At 42.8% G+C, this 21,384-nt stretch overlaps 1 long non-coding RNA gene across 1 annotated transcript; it reads left to right on the top strand.

Moving 5' to 3' along the window:
* The first annotated feature begins 5,543 nt into the window (after positions 1 to 5,543).
* On the top strand, positions 5,544 to 20,200 carry LOC133388304 (uncharacterized). Its single transcript, XR_009763727.1, has 5 exons — positions 5,544 to 5,692; positions 6,087 to 6,183; positions 18,484 to 18,576; positions 18,960 to 19,117; positions 19,438 to 20,200. It is a non-coding gene; the product is annotated as an uncharacterized LOC133388304 (long non-coding RNA).
* Positions 20,201 to 21,384: the final 1,184 nt, after the last annotated feature.

Raw genomic sequence — 21,384 nt, 5'->3', positions numbered from 1 at the left:
TGAGGCTAAGAGGCAGTGACTGGCCCAAGGTCACCCAGTGAGCTTCATGGCTGTGTGGGGATTCGAACCCGGGTCTCCCAGGTTGTAGTCCAGCACCTTAACCACTTCACCACCTGATAGACTTGCCCTTTGATCCTATATTCAGGGGGGCGGGCAGCCATAATGACTCAGTGTATCTATGTACATTGTGCATACTTGTGAGGAGGGAATCTGTGGACATCCTCCAAGGAATTCACAGCTTTGTTATTTGGGTTCAGGCCTGGCTATAGGCACTCCCTAAATAAAGACTTAGTCCTGCATCTTTCTCTGTTTCACGGGATCTGCATTCCCTTCCTCTCTGACTCCTCCGCAACACACCCTCTGTATCTGAAAAGTGCCACCATGGCTATGGGAATTAGTAATAACATTTATCATACATACATACTCCATGTGACTATGGACACAAACGGGCCCAAGAAGGATTCCATATTCAACACATGGCAATTGGGCACTATGGCAGTCTGAAAGGAAAGGAGACTCATCCTGCCAACGAAAATGGTGATGACCTGGACCGCAGAGAGGCCACTCCATGCAAACCCACTTTGTGTGAATTTTGGATGTGGTTTCCACCGTCCCCTCCTCTCCCAAGCATCTGGGGTGGCATGTGTATGGAAGGTGAAGGGAGGATATATCATTAATCATCAAAACAGATTCCTAGGACATGATTCTTCCAGTGGTCAGGAAAGGTGCCTCTAAGCCTTGGCTCCAGTTTCCTGTTCTCATCAGCTCAGTTAAGGGTCTCCAGTCCCTGCCATCTCCACGTAGAGTTGGGAATGACACACACACACATATACACACCACATAAAATTCTATAGAGCTGCTGTCAGTAAGAGTAGGCAATAATGAGCTAGGTGGATCAATCTTTTGACTCGGCATAAGGCAGCTTCCTATGTTCTCCCTGTCCTCCTGTCTGTCTGACATGTAGGAATAACTTCTCCCCACAGATTCGTTCCCTCCCCATGTCTACAGTCTCTGGCCCCTTCACTTCAGGCAGGCAGACACCTCAATGCCACCACCAGCACTCTTCTCTTTGCCCCCCATCAGTCATAATTCTTCAAATTGAGCTCTGTTATCATATCTTTTACTTGGCACTCTCTAGCCAGGACTATTTCCATCCATCCATCACCCAGCTGGCTTCCAACATTTGGAGGGTATATACCCTCCTAGATAGGCTTTTGAAGAAAGAAACCCAACAGAGTTTTACCACTTGCAGGTAGCAGGATGTGGTTTGAAGTTAGATGAAGGTGGCCCCTCCATTGTCTGCCACATGCTTTTGAAGATCAGCCTTCAAGTGACAGGTGAAGCAACCCACAACAGACAGCTCTACTCTTGCCATCCGGAAACATGAGGTTTCAGCCTTGAAGTCAGCCAACCCCATCCCCTATTCTTTTCCTTTCACCCATGCATACTTCTCTCTCTACCCACTAAGGGTACAGTCGTCTTGGGACTCGGGAGGGGGTGTCTTAGACCCTTCACTTTTTTGGTAGCAGGGTCCCTCTGACTCCATCATCCTATGAGCTAATCAGCATGAAAGGGGAGCATATTAGCCACAGAGAAGAGTCTTCTAACATGTCCTTTTCTGCTGCTTGGAGCTAATCATAGTGAAAGGAGGTGAGTCAGCCACTCAGACTCTTCTCAGTAGCTAAGACTGCTGATTGGCTCCTAGGGATGTCTGTTGCTGTGGGAGAAGTCATTAACAAGGATCTCATTCTCAACTCAGAAGGAGAAAAAAAGGATTGGAGGGGGCATGGCTGTGACTATCATGAAGGGACCCTGCTTCTGAATTTGCCATTACGCTACTGGTACCCACATCGCATACACATAATAGGACATTCATTTTGATTGTTTTATCTTTTATGAGACACTGCTGTTTTCCGTTAGATGAAGAGTTCTGTGAAGCTCAAAAGCTTGTATACTCCTACACCAACCTAAATTGCCATCCTGTTTTTGGAAGATCTGTATGGAAATTTAATCTCCAGGCACTTACATCAACCCAAGCTAGTCCAACCAAATATATCATTTGACCCACTAGGAAGCATAGCTGATGCAGAAATTGTTCAGAAAGTTATTCAGCATGAATTGGATGGCCTCATGAGCTGGAGTAATAGAAATGGAATGAAATCATTTTATTAAGTTTTTAGCCATTGGCTATCACACAAAAGCACATTAAACAGCAAGTTACAAATAAATCAGAAACTGTAACATAAAAAACCCTCTCAAAATCAGACAAATCTAACACAGACTATGAAAATCAGGTTTAAAATAAAAATTATATCAAATCTTGCAACAGTATAAATAACAGATGTATACAATATCAGAGCATAGAAAGAAATACATAATTCTTTCCTATGATGAACGAAACTCTGTCTCTGCAAATTTTTGTCAACAGTGTAAAAATGTCACATCAGGTGTATTTCCCATTTGTAGACCTCATGGAATTCTATTTACTATTACATTTCTGTATTAAATTTCTCAGAGGAATTTGGAAAGTATTTACTTTCAAACACAAGAGTTGAATCCTGAAACAAACTTTTCTATTTCTCCTTTATCTCAAGTGCAGAAATGGTCTGAGCCAAGCTGTCCTATACAACAATGATGCTAAGACAGGGGGAGCTACACTGCTGCTAGAATAACCACTAAATCTATACTCACTCAGCCCAGGAGTGGAGTGGGAAAACACACACCACTCAGAAAAATCACAGAGTGGCATCAAGAGCAGCAACCATTCCCCAATCACCCACAGAAATACTGTTGATGCCCCCCACTGTGGTGGGGATGACACCCACATGCCTCTAGTGGAGGCTGGTCCATTAGCACTTCCAGGGGTCAGCCCTACCAAGTAAAATATCTAGCAATTAAAAAAAAGTTTCCCCAGTCTCAAAGCCACACTCGTTCCTGTCCTACACATTATTTCACAATCCATTTTAATGTACAGAGTGTCCTGGATACATTTCTGTCAATTTCCTGCTCTGGCCAATTAGCTCTCTGCTGATATCAATCCAAAAGGATTGCTGTGGCCCAGGCAGTCCCACGCATCTCTCCAGGAATGTGATAGTTAAAAAAAAAAATCTTACCAGGCTACTTGTTTATTTGCCCCAGTTGTGCAGTTTTCCCCTCCCTCCTGTCATCAGTATGTAAACTTAACTGGGCTACTTTTTGAATAGACCCATGAGCTGTTCTGAGCATGCTCAGAGCTATTTCCTTTAAAGCCACACCTCTAAACAGCTTGAAGTAGGCTCTTTGTAGGCACAGCAGAAGGGAGTGGTTGTTATTTTGAGCAGCTTGGTACAGAGTGTGGGACTGGGACCTGGGAAACCAGGGTTCAAATCCTCAAGTAGCCATGAAGCTCACTGGGTGACCTTGAGGCAGTCACTGCCTCTCAGCCTAACCTACCTCACAGGGTTGTTGTGGGGATTAAATGAGTGGGAGAACCAAAAGATGGATATAAATGCAATAAATAAACAAAAAGCATTTGTTAACAGAGAGCAACAGTTGACAGTGTGAGTCTCTTTATATAATAAAGATTTGTGTATTGTTTCTTTTAAAACTATTTGCATTTATTTTTGTTAATGGGCTAGGAGATATTATTGGAGGATTGGAAGGAGAAATGGTGGACTGTAGTCTGTGCCCCTGCAATTGATAGACTGTTGGGAAGGGGAGGTAGCTGGTGAAGGGGAGTTATTTTCCAAATCTCCCATGTGCCTCCCCGCCCCATGTGCTTGGTAGATGTCCTCCTCTTCTGCAATTGTGTTTCCTTCCAAAGGTTGTCAGAAAGTTGGGAGCAGGACGTTGCAGGAAGTCTCCACTCTCCTAATATCCCACCTGCCATTCTATTCTAAAGGGCCACAAGATGCTTTTCCTTGTTATTTTACCTGTAAAAGGAAAATAGTAAAAGGTTTTTCTAATCATTTAAAAAAGAAATCACACCACTCTGTTGTCCACATTACCCCACCCATAGTGACTGCCAAGATAACTCTTTTTAGGAAACAATCCCCTGGGCACACTAATTTGAGAATAAAATCAGTTGAACACAAGTAGGCTTTATGCATCTAAAACTTGCAATAATCTGGCCAGATTAAGTTTGGCTGAAGCCCTGGAGCTGCACTAATTTTCAGGGGAGCTGGAAGAAAACATCACCCTTTATTACACAAAGATGATTCGCTCTGGTAAAAGGAACCAAAATTTGATGCCTGAAAGAAGCGCTAAATTCCCTTTTGTATTTTATTCCTACTTCTATATCATTCTCCACAACAGCCATGCGAGGTAGGGTAGGCTGAGAGTTCGTAACTGGCTCAAAGACCAGAGTGAGAGCCGGTGTGGAATAGTGGTTACAGTGTCAAACTAGGACCTGGGAGATCAGGTTTTGAATCCTCCCTCAGCCATGAAGCTCACTGGGTAACCTTGGGCCAGTTGTGAGGATAAGATGGGTAGGGGGAGAACCACGTATGCCACCTTGAGTTCTTTGGCGAAACGCTGGAATATAAATGTAATAAATAATAAGGCAAGACCAACAAGTGAGCAAAAATAATGAGTTAAGTGAGTTTAAAATGTGAAACTGCACATACTCAGAGTATTTTCTTTCCATTTATCCATTTTCACAAATTGTGTGTGTTTGTGTTTTGTTGAGAGTTGTGAAACTGCATGTGATTAGAGTATTGTTTGTAGTCCACAAAAGCTTATGGCATAATAAAGTTGTTAGTCTTGAAGATAGCACAAGATTTATTTTGCAGTACCTTATTTGATGTTCCTTTCTAAGAGAAGGGCCCCCTATTTGGACACTGAACCAAGGGCCCCAACCACACTAACCTTGCCTTGATTGTTGCCACACTAACCTTGCATTGTCATGGATTACCAAGAATGGTGCATCTGATGAAGTGGACTGTAGCCCAAGAAAGCTTATGCTGTAAGACGTGATTTATTTATTTGTATTTATTATATTTATATCCCGCCCTACCTCCTAGCAGGAGCCCAGGGTGGCAACCAAAAGCACTAAAACACTTGGAAACATCATAAAAACAGACTTTAAAATATATTAAAACAAAACCTTTCTAATTTTTTTTAAAAAAGCTTTAAAACATATTTAAAAATAGGTTTAAAAACATATTAAAAAGCAATTCCAACACAGACACATTTTTAGTCTTTAATATGGTAGTATTGTTGTTTTGCTAAAGTTCAACTGTGACCTACTTTATAGGGTGGTTGTTAAGATAAAAGACTACAAAACACTTTGGCAAATTTAAAATGTCATTATAAAAAGTAGAAAGCTGCAGGGGATGGTTCAGATCAGAATGCAATGTGCAGGGCCTTACCCCCTGCCTGCACCCCTCCGCTATAAGCTTATCCTGGCAGGCAGCCACACATTGGATTTGCATGCAAAGTCCAATGTTTGAAGGTCTGAATATCCTGGTTGTGTTCCAGATTCTTTCTTCTTCTTCTTTTAGGTTGGTTTTTTTCATGATTCCAGACCTATACCCCCACCTCTCCCCCAGTTCAAGATCAGGGACAGGCAGGCTGGAGATTTTTATTATTATTTTGAGTATTCCTTATTTATCAGTGTGACATTTACATCCACTCCATCTTTTCTTCAAGGAGGCTCAAGGTGGCATTCGTGAGTCTCCTGTTCTCCGTGTTATCTTCGCAACAACTCTGTGAGGTAGGTTAGGCTGTGAGACAGTGACAATGAATTTCCTGGCTGAGTGGTGATTTTAAGTGTAGTCTCCCAGGTCTTAGTCCACTTAATCTCCCTGCATTTTATTCCACATTCTAGAAAAAAGATGGGGAAATGAATAAGCTGGGGAAGGGAGAAATAATATTTTCCCATAGGTCTAGAAATGAACAGTCTTGTGTGGCACCTTTAAGATTAACCAATTCAGGCTGCAATCCTGTACATGCTTACCAGGGAGCAATCCTCTGAGTAATGTATGATTACTCTGTACATAAATCCATACTGGCAATTGTGGCAGCAGAAATCCCTTCTGAACCAGCACTTAGGTGCTAAATATTAATAAAACTGCAGCGTTTTAAGTGTCCACTGTTTCTTTGCAAAGGATAAGGATAAGGAGAGAACCAGAACTGGTGGAGGTCACACATCTTTTCTCCCAAAAGAGACACAACTGTGGCAGCAGGAACCCCTTCTGAACCAAGGTAAGACATTTTTCAGCTAAATTGCATGGGAGGATAGGAAGAAAGCCAGAGCAACTTGGCCACGCCCCTGTGACCTCTCACTGGCCACGCTCCCATGACCTCTTAGCAGCCCCAACAGATCCAGGAGGACCAGTCACCACAACATGATACCCAGTGTACTCACAACAGCAGGAATACATCCCCAGGATATCTCCTTGCACCACAACATTCACCCATGCACAATGATGCCATTGAACCCCATTCTATGAGCTCCAATGTCACAGTTGGCTAGGGATGGAAGGATCTGTCCATTTCAGTTTTCTCAGTTACTTATTTTTTCCAATCTTAAATTAAGTGCTCCACATTTCTGCAGCAATTTATGATTTTTAAAAAAAATCCTCATCAACATTTTAATGTAAATTTCTCCTAATAAATACATTTTTGTATGTAGTTTTGACTAATATACACATTTTTGCAAATAATGTTGCCTAATATGCATTTTGCATGTTATTTTTACTAATATTTATTTATTTATTTATTTATTTTATTAGATTTATATACCGCCCGACTAGCATTAGCTCTCTGGGCGGTGAACAATAGAATATAAAAATACAAAACATCTCAGATCTCATAATAAATACAGCATAAACATATATAAAACAAGAAATCAAAAACAATTACAACAAAATTTAAAACTAAAATGAGTTACATATTAAAACGCCATAGCAAAGAGGCAAGTCTTAACCTGGCGCCGAAAGGAGAGCAATGTCGGCGCCATACGCACCTCTTCAGGGAGACTGTTCCACAATTCAGGGGCCACCACTGAGAAGGCCCTCGATCTTGTCACCGTCCTCCGAGCCTCCCTATGAGACGGAACTCGGAGGAGGGCCTTCGATGTGGAGCGTAGTGTACGAGCAGGTTCATATCGGGAGAGGCGTTCCGATAGGTATTGTGGTCCCGTGCCGTATAGGGCTTTATAGGTCAAAACCAACACTTTGAATCTAGCCCGGAAGCATATTGGCAGCCAGTGCAAGCGAGCCAGAACAGGTGTTATGTGTTCCGACCGCCTGGTCCCCGTTATTAATCTGGCCGCCGCATTTTGGACAAGCTATAGTTTCCGAACTGTCTTCAAAGGCAGCCCTACATAGAGCGCATTGCAGTAGTCCAGTCGTGAGGTTACCAGAGCATGTACGACTGATGTTAGGTCCTCCCTGCTCAGATAGGGACGTAGCTGGGCTACCAGCCGAAGGTGGTAGAAAGCATTCCATGCCACCGATGCCACTTGGGCCTCAAGTGACAGGGAAGGATCTAAAAGAACCCCCAGACTATGAACCCGGTCCTTTAGGAGGAGTGTAACCCCATCCAGGACAGGGTGTATATCCACCATCCGATCCGGGAAACCGTTCACCAGCAGCATCTCAGTCTTGTCTGGATTGAGCCTCAGTTTATTAGCTCTCATCCAGTCCATTATCGCAGTCAGGCAACAGTTCAGCACATCGACAGCCTCACCTGCGGAGGGTGAAAAGGAGAAATAGAGCTGCGTGTCATCAGCGTACTGGTGGCAACGCACTCCATAGCTCCTGATGACCACACTCAACGGCTTCATATAGATGTTGAAAAGCATGGGAGATAGAACCGAACCCTGCGGGACTCCACATTGCAGAGCCCACGGTGTCGAGCAATGTTCCCCAAGCACAACCCTCTGGAGACGACCCGCTAAGTAGGAGCGGAACCAGTGCCAGACAGTACCCCCGACTCCCAACTCTGCAAGCCTCTCCAGAAGGATACCATGGTCGATGGTATCAAAAGCCGCCGAGAGATCAAGGAGGATCAACAGAGTTACACTCCCTCCATCCCTCTCCCGACAAAGGTCATCATACAGGGCGACCAAGGCTGTCTCAGTGCCGAAACCGGGCCTAAACCCCGATTGAAATGGATCTAGATAATCAGTTTCATCCAATAGCACCTGGAGCTGGCCAGCAACCACTCGTTCCAAGATCTTGCCCAGGAATGGAACATTTGCTACTGGTCTGTAGCTGTTGAAATTTTCCGGGTCCAAGGAAGGTTTTTTCAGGAGTGGTCTTACTGCTGCCTCCTTCAGACAGCCCAGGACCACTCCCTCTCGTAAAGAGGCATTTATCACTTCCCTGGCCCAACCAGATGTTCCATCCCTGCTAGCTTTTATTAGCCAAGAGGGGCAAGGATCTAGTACCGATGTGGTTGCACGTACCTGTCCAAGCACCTTGTCCACGTCCTCGAGCTGAACCAACTGAAACTCATCCAGTAAAACATGACAAGACTGCTCTCCGGATGCCTCACTCGAATCATCTGCTATAAACTGGGAGTCTAAGTCCCGGCGGATGCATAAGATCTTATCCTGGAAGTGTCCAGCAAACTCATTGCAGCGGACCATCGATGACCCTACCGTGTCCTGAGGGCAAGTATAGAGTAACCCTCGGACTTTCCCCAAATATATGCATTTTTGTAAGCATTGTTTGGCTGGATAACTGCATCATAAAATTCGGATAAGAGTGAAGTTTGAAGGATAGTTGTGTTTCGGTTCACATATTGTTTCAGAAAGTGCAAATTTGATAGATTCACCTTTAAATGTGAAATACATTTAATTTCTGCCGCATCCCTACAGGCAGCAATGTGGCACAGACTGCAAATCCTCAGACTCTAGGAACAGGTTTAAGTCCCCTTAAGCACCAAGAAGGAGAGGTCACAGGTAACAGCATTCATAGACCCCTTGAGAAGAGGCTTGTACAGAGAACATACAGCTCTCTTTAGGACAAGGATCTGAGGCTTACTGAGGGAGGGAAAGACTTGTAGTAAGCAGGGAAAGGAATGGACCAGGACATACAAGAGAAGCCAGAGCTGTACACTGACGAGCGCAGCCTCCAATAACTCACTGCACAGGGCACAGGCCTGGGAAGCAGGGCATGTGAATTCAAGCCCATCATGGGTTAGAACATCTCAGGTCTCACATGCAGGGAGTTCCAGGTTTGAATCCAAGTCACAACCCCACACTAGGGGCACAGCTGAATCAATCAGGAGGAACACTGCATAGACCAATAGCCTAGACCTACTTGGGCCAACCAGCTATTTTTGCCCCTCCCTCTCCCTGGCAACCCATGTGACCAATCCTCCTTGCTACTTTATTTTGTCTCTTCCATTACCTCTTTTATGTTTGGTCACCACCAGACTTTATGTATCTAAAAAACCCCCAACATGCTGTTAGTCTTGATAGTTCCAAAAATGGGGATGAGGCTTTGCTTCTTTGCCCCAGAATCCTAGGTCTAACCTGAGATCTGCAGCACCTAACAGAGACTCAGGATGGGATCCATTGGCCAGTGCTGGTTCCAAAGCATTCCGTTGACCTAACAGGCCAGTATCAATTCAAGTTCATTCTTTGTCTGCTAGCTGCAGCTTTCACCGATAGTTTTTTTCCCTCACAAAAAAATTGATATTAATATAAATATTTTGAAAGGAAATATTGATAAAACAATCGTTCTTAATATCAATATTTTAGAGGTGCTTTTTAAAAATATCCATTTTCGAAAATAACTGAGGAAAATTGCTGCATAAAAATCTGATCCACAACAATAGCGAATAAGTGAATTAATGCAAAATTCAGTACCAAATCAGAATACAGCGCAATTCTAGCAGAGGCTAATTCTGTCATTTGTCAATCTCCATTTTGAGGCTGATGCCGGCCTTATGGCAATAACATAAAACTTTTTCTTTTGTCTTTTTTTGTCAACCCCTCCCTCTTCCTTCTGCCCCCATTTGGATGAAGAGTTCAGCAGAACTCAAAAGCTTGCTTAGTATTTTGTGATGTTTTGGTTGATGCTGATAAAAATATTGCCCAATTGTGGATTTTGGAATTTTTCTTTTGGACTAATGTGGTTTCCTTTCCTTTTTGTTTGAAGTTTATCAATTTACACTTGCTTACCTTGAACTTCATTTGCCATTTTGTTGCCCATACATCCAGTCTGGTGAAATTATTTTGGAAGCTTCTAGCATTACCACATAAACACCTACATAAGCCTTTCCCATCCTTTTGGTCCCCAGATGTTATTGGACTACAACTCCCATCAGCTCCAGCCAGCATGGCCAATGGTCAGAAATGATGGGAATTGTAGTCCATCAATATCTGGGGACCAAAAGGTTAGGAAAAGCCGACCTACATTAACTGCTTTTGGTCATTTGTCCATGACTTCCTAAATCATGAACCATTTCCATCTTAAGAACCTTGTTTGTTAATCATAAGTAAACTAGAGTTCCTTGGTTTAACTCTGGCTTAATGCATGCTGGTACATGTCAGGAAATGGGGAGGGGAGAGGGAGAAGTGTGCTGCCATGGTGCTCTTCTACAGTATTGTAAACCATGGTTTATGAAGCCATTAACAAACCTCTGAACACAGGCATTGTGTCCCTCTCCAGATGTCTTCAGTATGCACATTTCCCCCTACAAACCTTTTGTTTTCTAACTGGCTGCCATGTCTTCATTGCTAAGTCCTACTTTATTCCCATTTGGTAGGACCTCAATCTTGGGAATGACTTATTCTGAACCAAATACTCCCTAGTTGCTATCAGATTTTCCCCATAGATCAATTTAGAAGCTACTCTGGAACCTTTGTGATATTGTTAAACGGAATACAAAGTTGAGTTCACATTAGGTTCCATCAGCACCCACAGAACTGTTTTTTTTGTGCTTGAAATACTGCCACTTTGCCTCTTTATTCCATGATTTTAATGGCTTTATTAAAAACTCATTGTGTTTTCCTTTCACTGGATTTCCATGTGAACCAGCTGCATGCTGTTATTACTATTATCTGTGGGAGTGGCTTGGAACCTGTAGAATTGGCCAGGCATCCTTTCCCCTCTACTTTCCTCTCCTGCCCCATTTTTAACCTTAGGCAGATAAGAGTGAATATATGGGAAGGAAGTTTTATCTTCCATACTACTCTCGATGATGGAATGGTGTGTGTATGTATGTGTATATATATATATATGCGCTCCTCCTCAGTGTGCACCTGCACAGCTCCACTTTATTTGAAAGCCCTCTTTCAAATATTCATTGTAAATAAATAGTGCTATTATCTATGCTGTTTCATTGAATGGGTGTAGGGTGCAGAGCTGAAGCGATGGCCTGGTAGGAATGGCCCTGGAAGCACACTACAATGGAGAGCAGAAGTGAGAGGGGGTGACAGAGAGCATTACACCAAATGGCAGGTGGCAAATCAGTGGGAAGTGCATATCTGTGCATGTACACAAGTGCACATGCATTCACCTGAGTAAAAAAGACCTTTCAAACATCACCGAGCCAGCATGATAGGTCAAGGATGATAGGAGTTGTAGTCCTGCAACAACACTGGGTACCCCTGTCATATACACATTGAGATCATTCGGCTCCATTTGCCTAACTAACCCTGCATGTGGAATAGATAGCATTTCTGAATATGCTACCACAGAGCCCTGGATCTCAATATGCTATCTAGCAACCAAAAGTTTTCTACCAGAACTACATGATGGCATTTTCCAGTGCTCTTGGTGGCATACATCACAATTGCTACTGCCCCTCAGCTTGTCTATATAACAAACATATAACCAACCTGTCTATATAATGTATGGTATATGAAGCTTTCTCACTAGACAAGCAAATCATCATATGGTCCACATGCCCATCACAAACCCATTTCTCTATATTCTCCCACTACACAGAGCCTCACACCCCGGCATGGAAGGATATTGGTTCATCACCAAGTGAATGGGTCCCTTTGAAAAGAACATTTCCCTCTTAGAAAGACAACCTTGCAAGGACCACTAATTGGCTGCAAATTTGAAGCATCACTGGGCCTTATGATCCCTAGTGGGAAAATATGCCCCATGGGTTATATTCCACTTGAGAGGAAGTCCACTAGACCACTCTGAAACCTTCAACCGCTTTCCCCCTCCACAAAGCTAAGGTGTTTTTCCCCCTTGGAAAAACAGGAGGGCAGGCTAACAGGGAGGGTACAGTTAGGCTATAAGCCTCAATTTGAAATGGGCTTGCTTGAGGGGACTGTGCCAACAATAAAGTGGGACCACATTGATTCTTCGAACAAGGGCACTCACTTTGTCAAGCACCTCTGCTGTTCTACCCTTTCCCCATCTCTAGCTACAGCAAGCAAGCATGCACCTCGCCTGACATACAATTGTAATCTATCACTTCTGTGCATGAATCTGGAACTGGAATTTAAGACCTACGGATGGGCAAATGTGAAGTCTCTAGTCTCCCCATCCTTAGGAGAGGGCACACCACACTGGTGCCTAATAATGGCAGCATTTGATGTGGAAGGAGGGGGCATCAATTGTAGGATCTGACATACATGATTGAATATGTCTTGAACTTTATATTTTGAACACATTGTAGAGTTTGCTGTCTGTAACCCAGCACTCTCACATGGGTATTGGAGGAGATCATGCTGCTGGTGGAAAACTTTGTGTGCGTGTTATGCCCTGCCATATAGGAGGTAATATCCTGCTATCCTGCCATTGATAGCATGAAATGTAGAAATGGTTTCTAATACATCTTGTTGCTGTACAAAGTGTGAATTGGGATATACTTTTTATTTTCTTGGCTGTCCCATGCTTGAGCCACACTTTTGAAAATGAAATCTTGATTAGCTAAATGTAATCCTAAAACCTCAACATCACACCCCACAACTGCGGTCTTGCTGTCCACAAACTTGCTACACAGTGGAGGTTTATAATCCTTGCATAAGCCTCCTAATATTTGGCTTCTGTTTGCACATATAGAAAAAGTTATATTTGTGCAAAGGTTTTGTAGCAATGTGGAAAGTTGTATTTAAAGGAACATTTCCTTGACCAGAAAGCCTATCTTTCCAGTGCAGGAAATAATATGATTATGATTTACAGCAGTCTGTGTATCTTCAACATTAATTAATATTTATCAGTCTTAATTTGACAAAATGCAACAGTGGCAAATCTACAGATTCCGAGTCTCACAGAAAATGGATGACACATTGACTAAGGCATAATGTTGTCTCTGATGATGACAACAAAATACCTTACCACCTGAGTGTTTGGCAACACAATTTTTACAGCAAGTGGTTGTCAATGTTCTATAGGGTATTCTTTGGGCAACAGACTCAGACTGAGAAGTACAGCACCTTGCAGATGTGTGGACTGCTGCTGAAATCTACAGATAATGACTGTGACAATGACTAGACCTATGTATGTACTGAAGGTGCAGAAGGAGAACTTCTGCCTTTTCTTTGTCATCTGTTATCATTATGCCATTCTCACTGAGTAGCTGGACCACCATTTCTTTTCTCTGTCTTTTACTATGGATGAAGAAAGCTTTTTTGTTGCTTTTGGCATCTCTTTCTAACCTTAGTTCATTCTCAGCTTTAGCCGTCCTGACGCCATCCCTGCAATTCCGTGATACCTGCCTGTACTCTTCCTTTGTGGCCTGGCCTTCTTTCTACTTTCTGTATGTGTCCTTTTTTGTTTTCAGGTCATCTCTAAGCTTTTTGTAAAGTCACATTGGCTGCTTCTGCTGTCTTCCACCTTTTTTCCTTGTTGGAATTGTTTGCAATTGTACCTTTAGAATTTCCTTTCTTAGAAACTCCCACCCATCTTGGACTGCTTTTCTCATTGGGGTCACTTGCCATGGAATCTTACTTGTCATTGTTCTGAGTTGATTAAAATCAGCTTTCCTGAAGTCCAGGGTATGCGTATGGCTGCTCTCAGCTTTTGCTTCCTTTAAAATCAAGAACTTAAGTATAACATGGTCACTTTCCCCCAGAGTTCCCATAACTGTCACTTCATCCACTAAGTCATCTCTGTTGGTTAGAATCAGGTCAAGGATAGTTGATCTCCTAGTTCCTTAGTTATTAGTTATTAGCAACAAGTTATTAGCAACACAAGGCAGGAATTTCTTGGAGGGGCTGTGTTTGGCAGAATTTGTCTTGCAACAGATATCAGGGTGATTGAAGTCCTCCATTACTGCTACAGCATGCCTCCTTGAAACATTGGCAGTTTGCTTTTCAAAACTTTCATCCTTGTCTTCTCCTTGATTGGGTGGTCAGCAATAGACCCCAACCAGCATATTCCTTTTATTCCTTGTCCCACTGATTTTAATCCAGATACTCTCGGTGGGGCTATCAAGCTCATCTTCCTGTATTTCTGTGTAGGGATATATATATTTAATATATAGCATGATTCTGCTTCCCTTTCTATTCCTTCTGTACTTTTTGAACAAGTTATATCCTTCAATCGCTGTATTCCAGTCATGGGAGTCATCCCACCAAGTTTCAGTTATACCTATCATGTCATATTTACCCTCTTGTATAAAGAGTTCAAGTTCATCTTGTTTGTTTCCCAAACTCTCAGCATTAGTATACAGACATCGAAGGCCATGTGATTTATGGTCTGGCTTTCTTCCTACATTTTTATGAAGACTATTGTTGGGCCCCATTAGAGCCGTTCTCTCAGTTCCTGTTACTGTGGATAAGCCTTTGTCTATTGTCACCTCCAAGTTTACATCTCCCTCCCCCTTAAAGCCCTCCTGATGAAGTACTCTGTGCTGTAGCCAAACACATTCTTCCTAGTCCTTGTGAGGCCAGCAGTCCATTTTTCAGGAAGTGTAGCCTGTAGTCCCAGAATCCAAATCTCTTGCATTGGCACCATCTTCATAGCCAATCATTAACCTGGAGGATTTTTTCCCCTTTCTACTCCTAAGTACCAGAGGGATGGATGAGAAATCAATTCTTTCTCATTTCTGCATTAATCTCTGAATTTTTCTTTTAAAAAACCAGTATGAAAGGTTGTATTGAAATATGTGTTTAAATACATATTTCATCTCAATCTGTCCATTTTAAAGCATATTTTATCCTCAAATATGCATTTTTAAAATGTATTTTGATAAGAGTTTTTTGACGCAAATATCATAACATTTGGAGTAATATGAAATCCAAACGATAATATGTCCTGATCATGTATTAGTCTGGAGGTTGTGAATTCGTTCAGGTCACTTAAAAATGCAGACCAAATTATATTCTCCTCCTTAGTGGTACAGCACATGCTTTGCATGCAGGAAGCCCCAGGTTCAATCCCTAGCTTCTCTAGGCAGGGCTAGGAAAGACTCCTTCCTGAAAACCAGGGAAGCTGCTCCCACTCAATGTTGACAATACCATGGTAGATGAACCAATAATCTCACTCAGTATAAGGCAGCTTTCTATGTTTCTATCCTAAAAAATACCGCATAAGAAGAGCCCGCTGCATCAGGCCACTGGTCCAACTAGTCCAGCATCCTGTTCTCACAGTGGCCAACCAGATGCCTAATGGAAGCCCGCCAGCAGAACCTGAGTGCAAGAGCATTCTCCCCACCTATGATTCTCAGCAACTGGTATTTAGAGGAATACCGTGTCCAACAGTGGAGGTAGAACATACTGGAATGTTTAGGCTGAAACTGAACCCCGACAAGACCGAGGTACTGCTTGTGGGAGACAAGAGAAGGTTAGGAGATATTGACCTGGTGTTAAATGGGGTAAGATTGCCCCTGAAGGACCAGGTTCGCAGCCTCGGGGTCATTCTTGACTCCCAGCTGTCCATGGAGGCTCAGGTTTTGGCAGTGAGCCGGGCAGCTTGGTATCAATTACATCTGATACAGAGGCTGCGACCCTACCTTCCTGTCCATCTGCTCCCACGGGTGGTACATGCCCTGGTCTCCTCTCGCTTAGACTACTGTAATGAGCTCTACATTGGGTTACCCTTGAAGACGGTCCGGAAACTACAGCTGGTACAGAATGCGGCGGCACGGTTGATCAAGAACAGCTGCCGCCGTGATCACATCACTCCAGTGCTAGTAGACCTGCACTGGTTACCAGTTGTTTACCGGGCCCAATTCAAGGTGTTGGTGTTAACCTTTAAAGCCCTACACGGTTTCGGTCCAGTTTAGCTAAAGGAGCACCTCCAGCATCACCAAATATGCCGCCTGATGAGATCAGCCTCACAAGACCTTCTCTCGGTCCCACCAGTTAAGACAGCTAGGCTGGTGCGGACCAGAGAGAGGGCATTCTCGATTGTGGCCCCCACCCTCTGGAATTCTCTGCCATATGACCTTCGCCATGCCCCCTCCCTGGCAGGTTTCCGCCGAGAATTGAAAACCTGGCTGTTTAGGTGGGCCTACGGGACTTTTGGGTAATCTAGTTTTATTTTGTAAAGAGGTGGGTGGGTTTGATTAATTAGAGGTTGATGTTGTAATTGTATTTATATGTTGTATCTAAATTTTTATGTACGCCGCCTAGAGTGGCCATTAATTCGGCCAGATAGGTGGCTTAGAAATAAAATTTTATTTATTATTATTATTTACCTGAGAATCGAATTTTAGTCCCCCAAAAAGGTGTCAGCCAAAATACATTGTCTGTGTTTCATTAATTTTGGCCCACTAACTGTAGGGGTTCCGTTTCTGGTTAGGCAACCTCTAAATGCATTGAGTATTATTTTGTGACAAAAGAAAATTAAGTATCCATTTAATTTTCCTTGTTAAAGAAAAAAGTCCACCACCAATAAGTAGTCGTTAATGTCAGAAACACAGAAACACATAGCCTGCCTTAATTCATTTCCATGTCATTTACTGCAGTAATTGTTGTTGTTATATGCCTTCAAGTTAATTGCGACTTATGGTGACCCTATGAATCAGTGACCTCCATGTCATGAACCGCCCTGTTCAGATCTTGTAAGTTCAGGTCTGTGGCTTCCTTTATGGAATCAATCCATCTCGTTTGGTTTTCCTCTTTTTCTACTCCCTGCTGTTTTTCCCAGCATGGTTTTTCTAGCCAATGAAGTGTTCTTTTTTTAAAAACAAAACAAAACCCAAAACTCACCCGGCACTATCCAGACAGTAACAAAAAAACCCTGTGCAAACATAATTTCTAAGGCATTTTCTGAGATTTGCCTATAGACTAAATTTCTTAGTATTTACTTCTATGCCAAATGATTCTAGTTTCTCTTTGCACTTGCTGAAGGCACCAACAGCTGCAATAGTCTCAAAGTTGGGTGTTTGGAATCACAAGTGCCAGGAGACAAATTTTGCCAAGTCTTGTTTGGCAAAATAGAAATGCCATAATTATCCAATGAATGGAATGAAAAACAAACTCTCTCTGTCCCACAATTCTTTGTCCCAACGTGGAACCATTTCCTTGTTCCATTTTTTACTATAGACAAGATAACTGTGAGAGAACTACTTGAAGAATGCTCCGTCTTGTAGCACAGCTGCAACACAGACATCATCAAAGCCCCTGGATGTTAGAACTATCTGGGATTTCCCAACAGAAATCTCCAGCACTTGACCACCAGCGATAAGTGATGTGGCTACACCTCTTGAATCTCAGGAGAACAAGAGACTCCTGCAATTAGTATCTCAGAGAGAATTACATTGGTGCTTGTGGTCCTGGCAAGAACTTGTGTGCCAGTATACCACAAAGGGTGACATTGTGTCCTGGTTCGTAGGCAGTGATAAGAGGCTGCATGCAATTCCTGCCTGTTTTGATATATATACAGGCACTCTTTACCAGTGCCTGAACATTTATGTTCCATTGGAAAATATCAGAGGCTTTTTCTTATAGAAATTGGACCACTTACTCATCACATGGTAGAATCCCCCCCACCTCAACATATTCAGCTGTTCTTGACCATTCTGTTGATTTCTCAAAAGATAATTTCCAATTTTGTGGGTCTTTCACTGCAATATTTAACAGTGTCACCTCATAGTAGTATCACCTCATTAGGAAACTGAATGAAAAGACTCTGTAAGGTTAACTGAAGATTGTCTTCGTCCTGGCTGTTTTGTTTCTTCCTCTTTAGCGAGTTCTTGTACACCAAGGGATCATTCGGCATACATTAATCTAGCTTAATTTGCTAGATGAAACCTCTGTTGGTAGGAAAGAACCCATCAATTTAAAGCCAACAACGATTTTATAAAGACAGCAATGCAATCTCTCTTGTTCCCATTCAAGGGAATAGGACCTTGGTCTGACCCTGGCCTGGATTCCTGACCCTGGTCTGGATCCACTTGGCTGAACCTTTTGAGGGTGTGATTCCCCAGTATCAAATTCTGTTTTCACTTCAGGGGGAGGCTGGTGCATTTCATTAAGGTATATTTTCTCCACAGGGCATAGTTTATATGATTATACATAGAAGAAGAGAAGAAGCACGAACTCGAACACATGTAAATGGAGTCCCCAAATTCCTTCTATGTACTAACTTGAATGCAAAGTCATTTTGTGTATTCTCATTCCTCTTAACACAGGACTTCCTAGACTTTACCTGCTCTGCCCTGTGGGACCTGGGAATGGACAAGTCAGTTAATGTCAGTTTCTCTCAGTTTCTTATTTTTCCAATGGTAAGTTCGGTTCTCCACATTTCCTCCTCAATGTGAATAAAAAAAAACACCTCATAAAAATCTTGACCATTTTAGTACAAGTTTCTCCCAATATACATGTTTTTGTTTGCAATTTTCATTAATATGCACATTTTTGCCAATCAGTTTCCCCTCATGTAGTGCATTTTTGTATGTTATTTTCACTAATATATGCATTTTTATTTGCACGATACCCTCTTCCACTTTTGTCCGCATTACGTGGCTGGAGAACTGCATTGCAATATTCAGAGAATTGCATCTTTGAAGGATGGCTGTATTTCAGTTCATATATTGTTTTGGAAAGTGAGGATTAACTAAGTTCACCTTTAAATGTGAACTGAACTGCATCTCTCTCCCATCCTTAGCTAGGTCCCAGCATTTTGCTTTCAGTCCATGCATGTCACTGTATGACTAGAGAAAGCTGAAGATGTGTGCAGGCCACAGAACCCGATGATCAGAAAACCATGGTATTCTTCCACTGCCCACTTAACTTCACGAGTTTACAAATGACGCCTCGACACCTGTAAGCATAACATATACTGCTGACCAAATCTTGTTGTCACATCTCTGGGCCACCATATTTAGCATTTCAAGTTCAGAAGTTTAAACAAAAGTGCTCCGACAGCACATGTATTTATCACCTCAGGGTGACGCCTGTTGCAGAGGTGGATAAAATTTTTCCCAAGGGTTACATTCCCGTCTGGGCAATTTTCTGGTGGCCACATGCCAGTAGTGGGTGGGGCCAGTGGCAAAAGTGAGTGGATGAGTGAAAGTAAATGTTACTTTTGTCCAGTAGGCTACCTTCTATACACACTCACACCCCTTTCTCTATCCTCCTTCCAGGCAAGGAAGAGGAATGAGCAGAATTCAAGGACACATTCCAGCCAGGCAAAAACACTCAAGGAGGGTGTGAAGCTGGGCCAGTGGGGGGGTGGCCTGGGGGGGTCCAAAGGGCCAAATAGAGAGACGTACCGGGTCACATTGCCCCCTCCCAAGTCCTGAGGTGCCAAAGCCCTTCTCTGTTGTGCCATTGATCGAAGTATGCCCAGCCTATTTTTATTTCCATGTCACTTGATGAATAATGCCACATCTATGACAATTACCAGTGGTTTACCGGGCCCAATTCAAGGTGTTGGTATTGACCTTTAAAACCCTATACGGTTTCGGCCCGGTTTATCTAAAGGACCGCCTCCAGCACCTGGTCCAGCTGCACTGGCTACCAATATGTTTCCGGGCCAGATTCAAAGTGTTGGTTCTTACCTATAAAGCCCTTAACGGCATCGGACCGCAATACCTGGCGGAACGCCTCTCCCGCTATGTACCTACCCGGTTGCTGCGCTCAACGTCGAAGGCCCTTCTCCGTGTCCCAACGCATAGGGAGGCATGGAGAACGATAACTAGAGCTAGGGCCTTCTCAGTGGTGGCCCCCGAACTATGGAACGCCCTCCCTGATGAGATACGCCTGGCGCCTTCTTTGTTATCTTTTCGGCGCCAGGTAAAGACCTACCTCTTCGCCCAGGCATTTTAAAAATTTAAAAATTTGAATTTAAAATTGAAAATTTTTAATTATGTTTTATTGTGTATTGTATTTACATCCACTTGTATTTTAACCTGTTTTATTATGCTGTACACCGCCCTGGGAGCTTATTGCTATAGGGCGGTCTAAAAATGTAATAAATAAATAAATAAATAAATATCACCAATTGAGCCGCCTTACAAGATCAGCCACGCAGGATCTCCTCTCGGTCCCACCGGCCAAAACAGCTCGGCTGGTGCGGACCAGAGAGAGGGCGTTCTCGGTAGTGGCTCCCACCCTCTGGAATTCCCTCCCCTACGATCTTTGACATGCCTCCTCCCTGATGAGTTTTCGACGAGCTTTAAAGACCTGGCTCTTCAGGCAGGCCTACAGGAACTTCGAGCTAGATTAGTTTGTAATGTTCAACTGATGTTTTTGATGTTAGTTTTAATTGATGAATGTGGCTGTATTTATGATATTATGTAGTGTATTTATGGTATTATATATTGTATTTTGTTGCTGCTGTAAGTCGCCTAGAGTGTCCAAAAATTGGACAGATAGGCGACTAACAAATTAAATTTTATTATTATTATTATTAATTACTTGTTGTCCTGTGGGGTGGTGATTTGGTGATTTGTAGACCCCACCTCCTTTGTGTATGCTGTTAATCTGGGCAGTGATTATCTTTCTACCACTGTAGCACATGGAAGTTCCCCCATAACAGCTGGGACCCATAGGCATTTCTCCCCCAGTCATTATAAAACTTCTTCTTGTTAATTAAAATACACAAGGCAACATCTACACCAGGAAACTGCAGAGAATTCTGTTCGCCAGCCTCAGATAATGCCCAAAATGTGTTTATTGCTAAGCATCACATTTCATTAAGATAAAATCATGTGGTCATACTTCAAATCTTGATTTTGACTACAGAAAATAGAATTATACCTAGAGGTGTATTAAGTGAAGACTGGGTTCTTGTTACTAGAGGGTTAGCACGGAGGTTTGTTTTGTATGGCATTACTTGTTCACCATACTTCTTGACATAAGCTTTTCAAGTGTTGCCTTAAAATCAATAATAACTCTCAATATCACTACAAGTATAATACATTGCTAAAGTTGTAAATCACTCTTGTAAATAAACTAAAACTCTCATTCTCTCCCCTCCCTCCAATTACCATCACATGAGGAGTAGAACAGGGATGAGTCCATTGGCTCTGTTCCCTCCCACGCGTCCCTTTTCCTGAAGCTCCCCATGGGCTGGATATTGAATGTCT

Source organism: Rhineura floridana, chromosome 7 (genome assembly GCF_030035675.1).
Source record: "Rhineura floridana isolate rRhiFlo1 chromosome 7, rRhiFlo1.hap2, whole genome shotgun sequence".
NCBI classification, from domain to species: Eukaryota; Metazoa; Chordata; class Lepidosauria; order Squamata; family Rhineuridae; genus Rhineura; species Rhineura floridana.
Note: the sequence above shows the minus strand (reverse complement) of the source record. Positions and strands in the feature narration are given on the sequence as shown.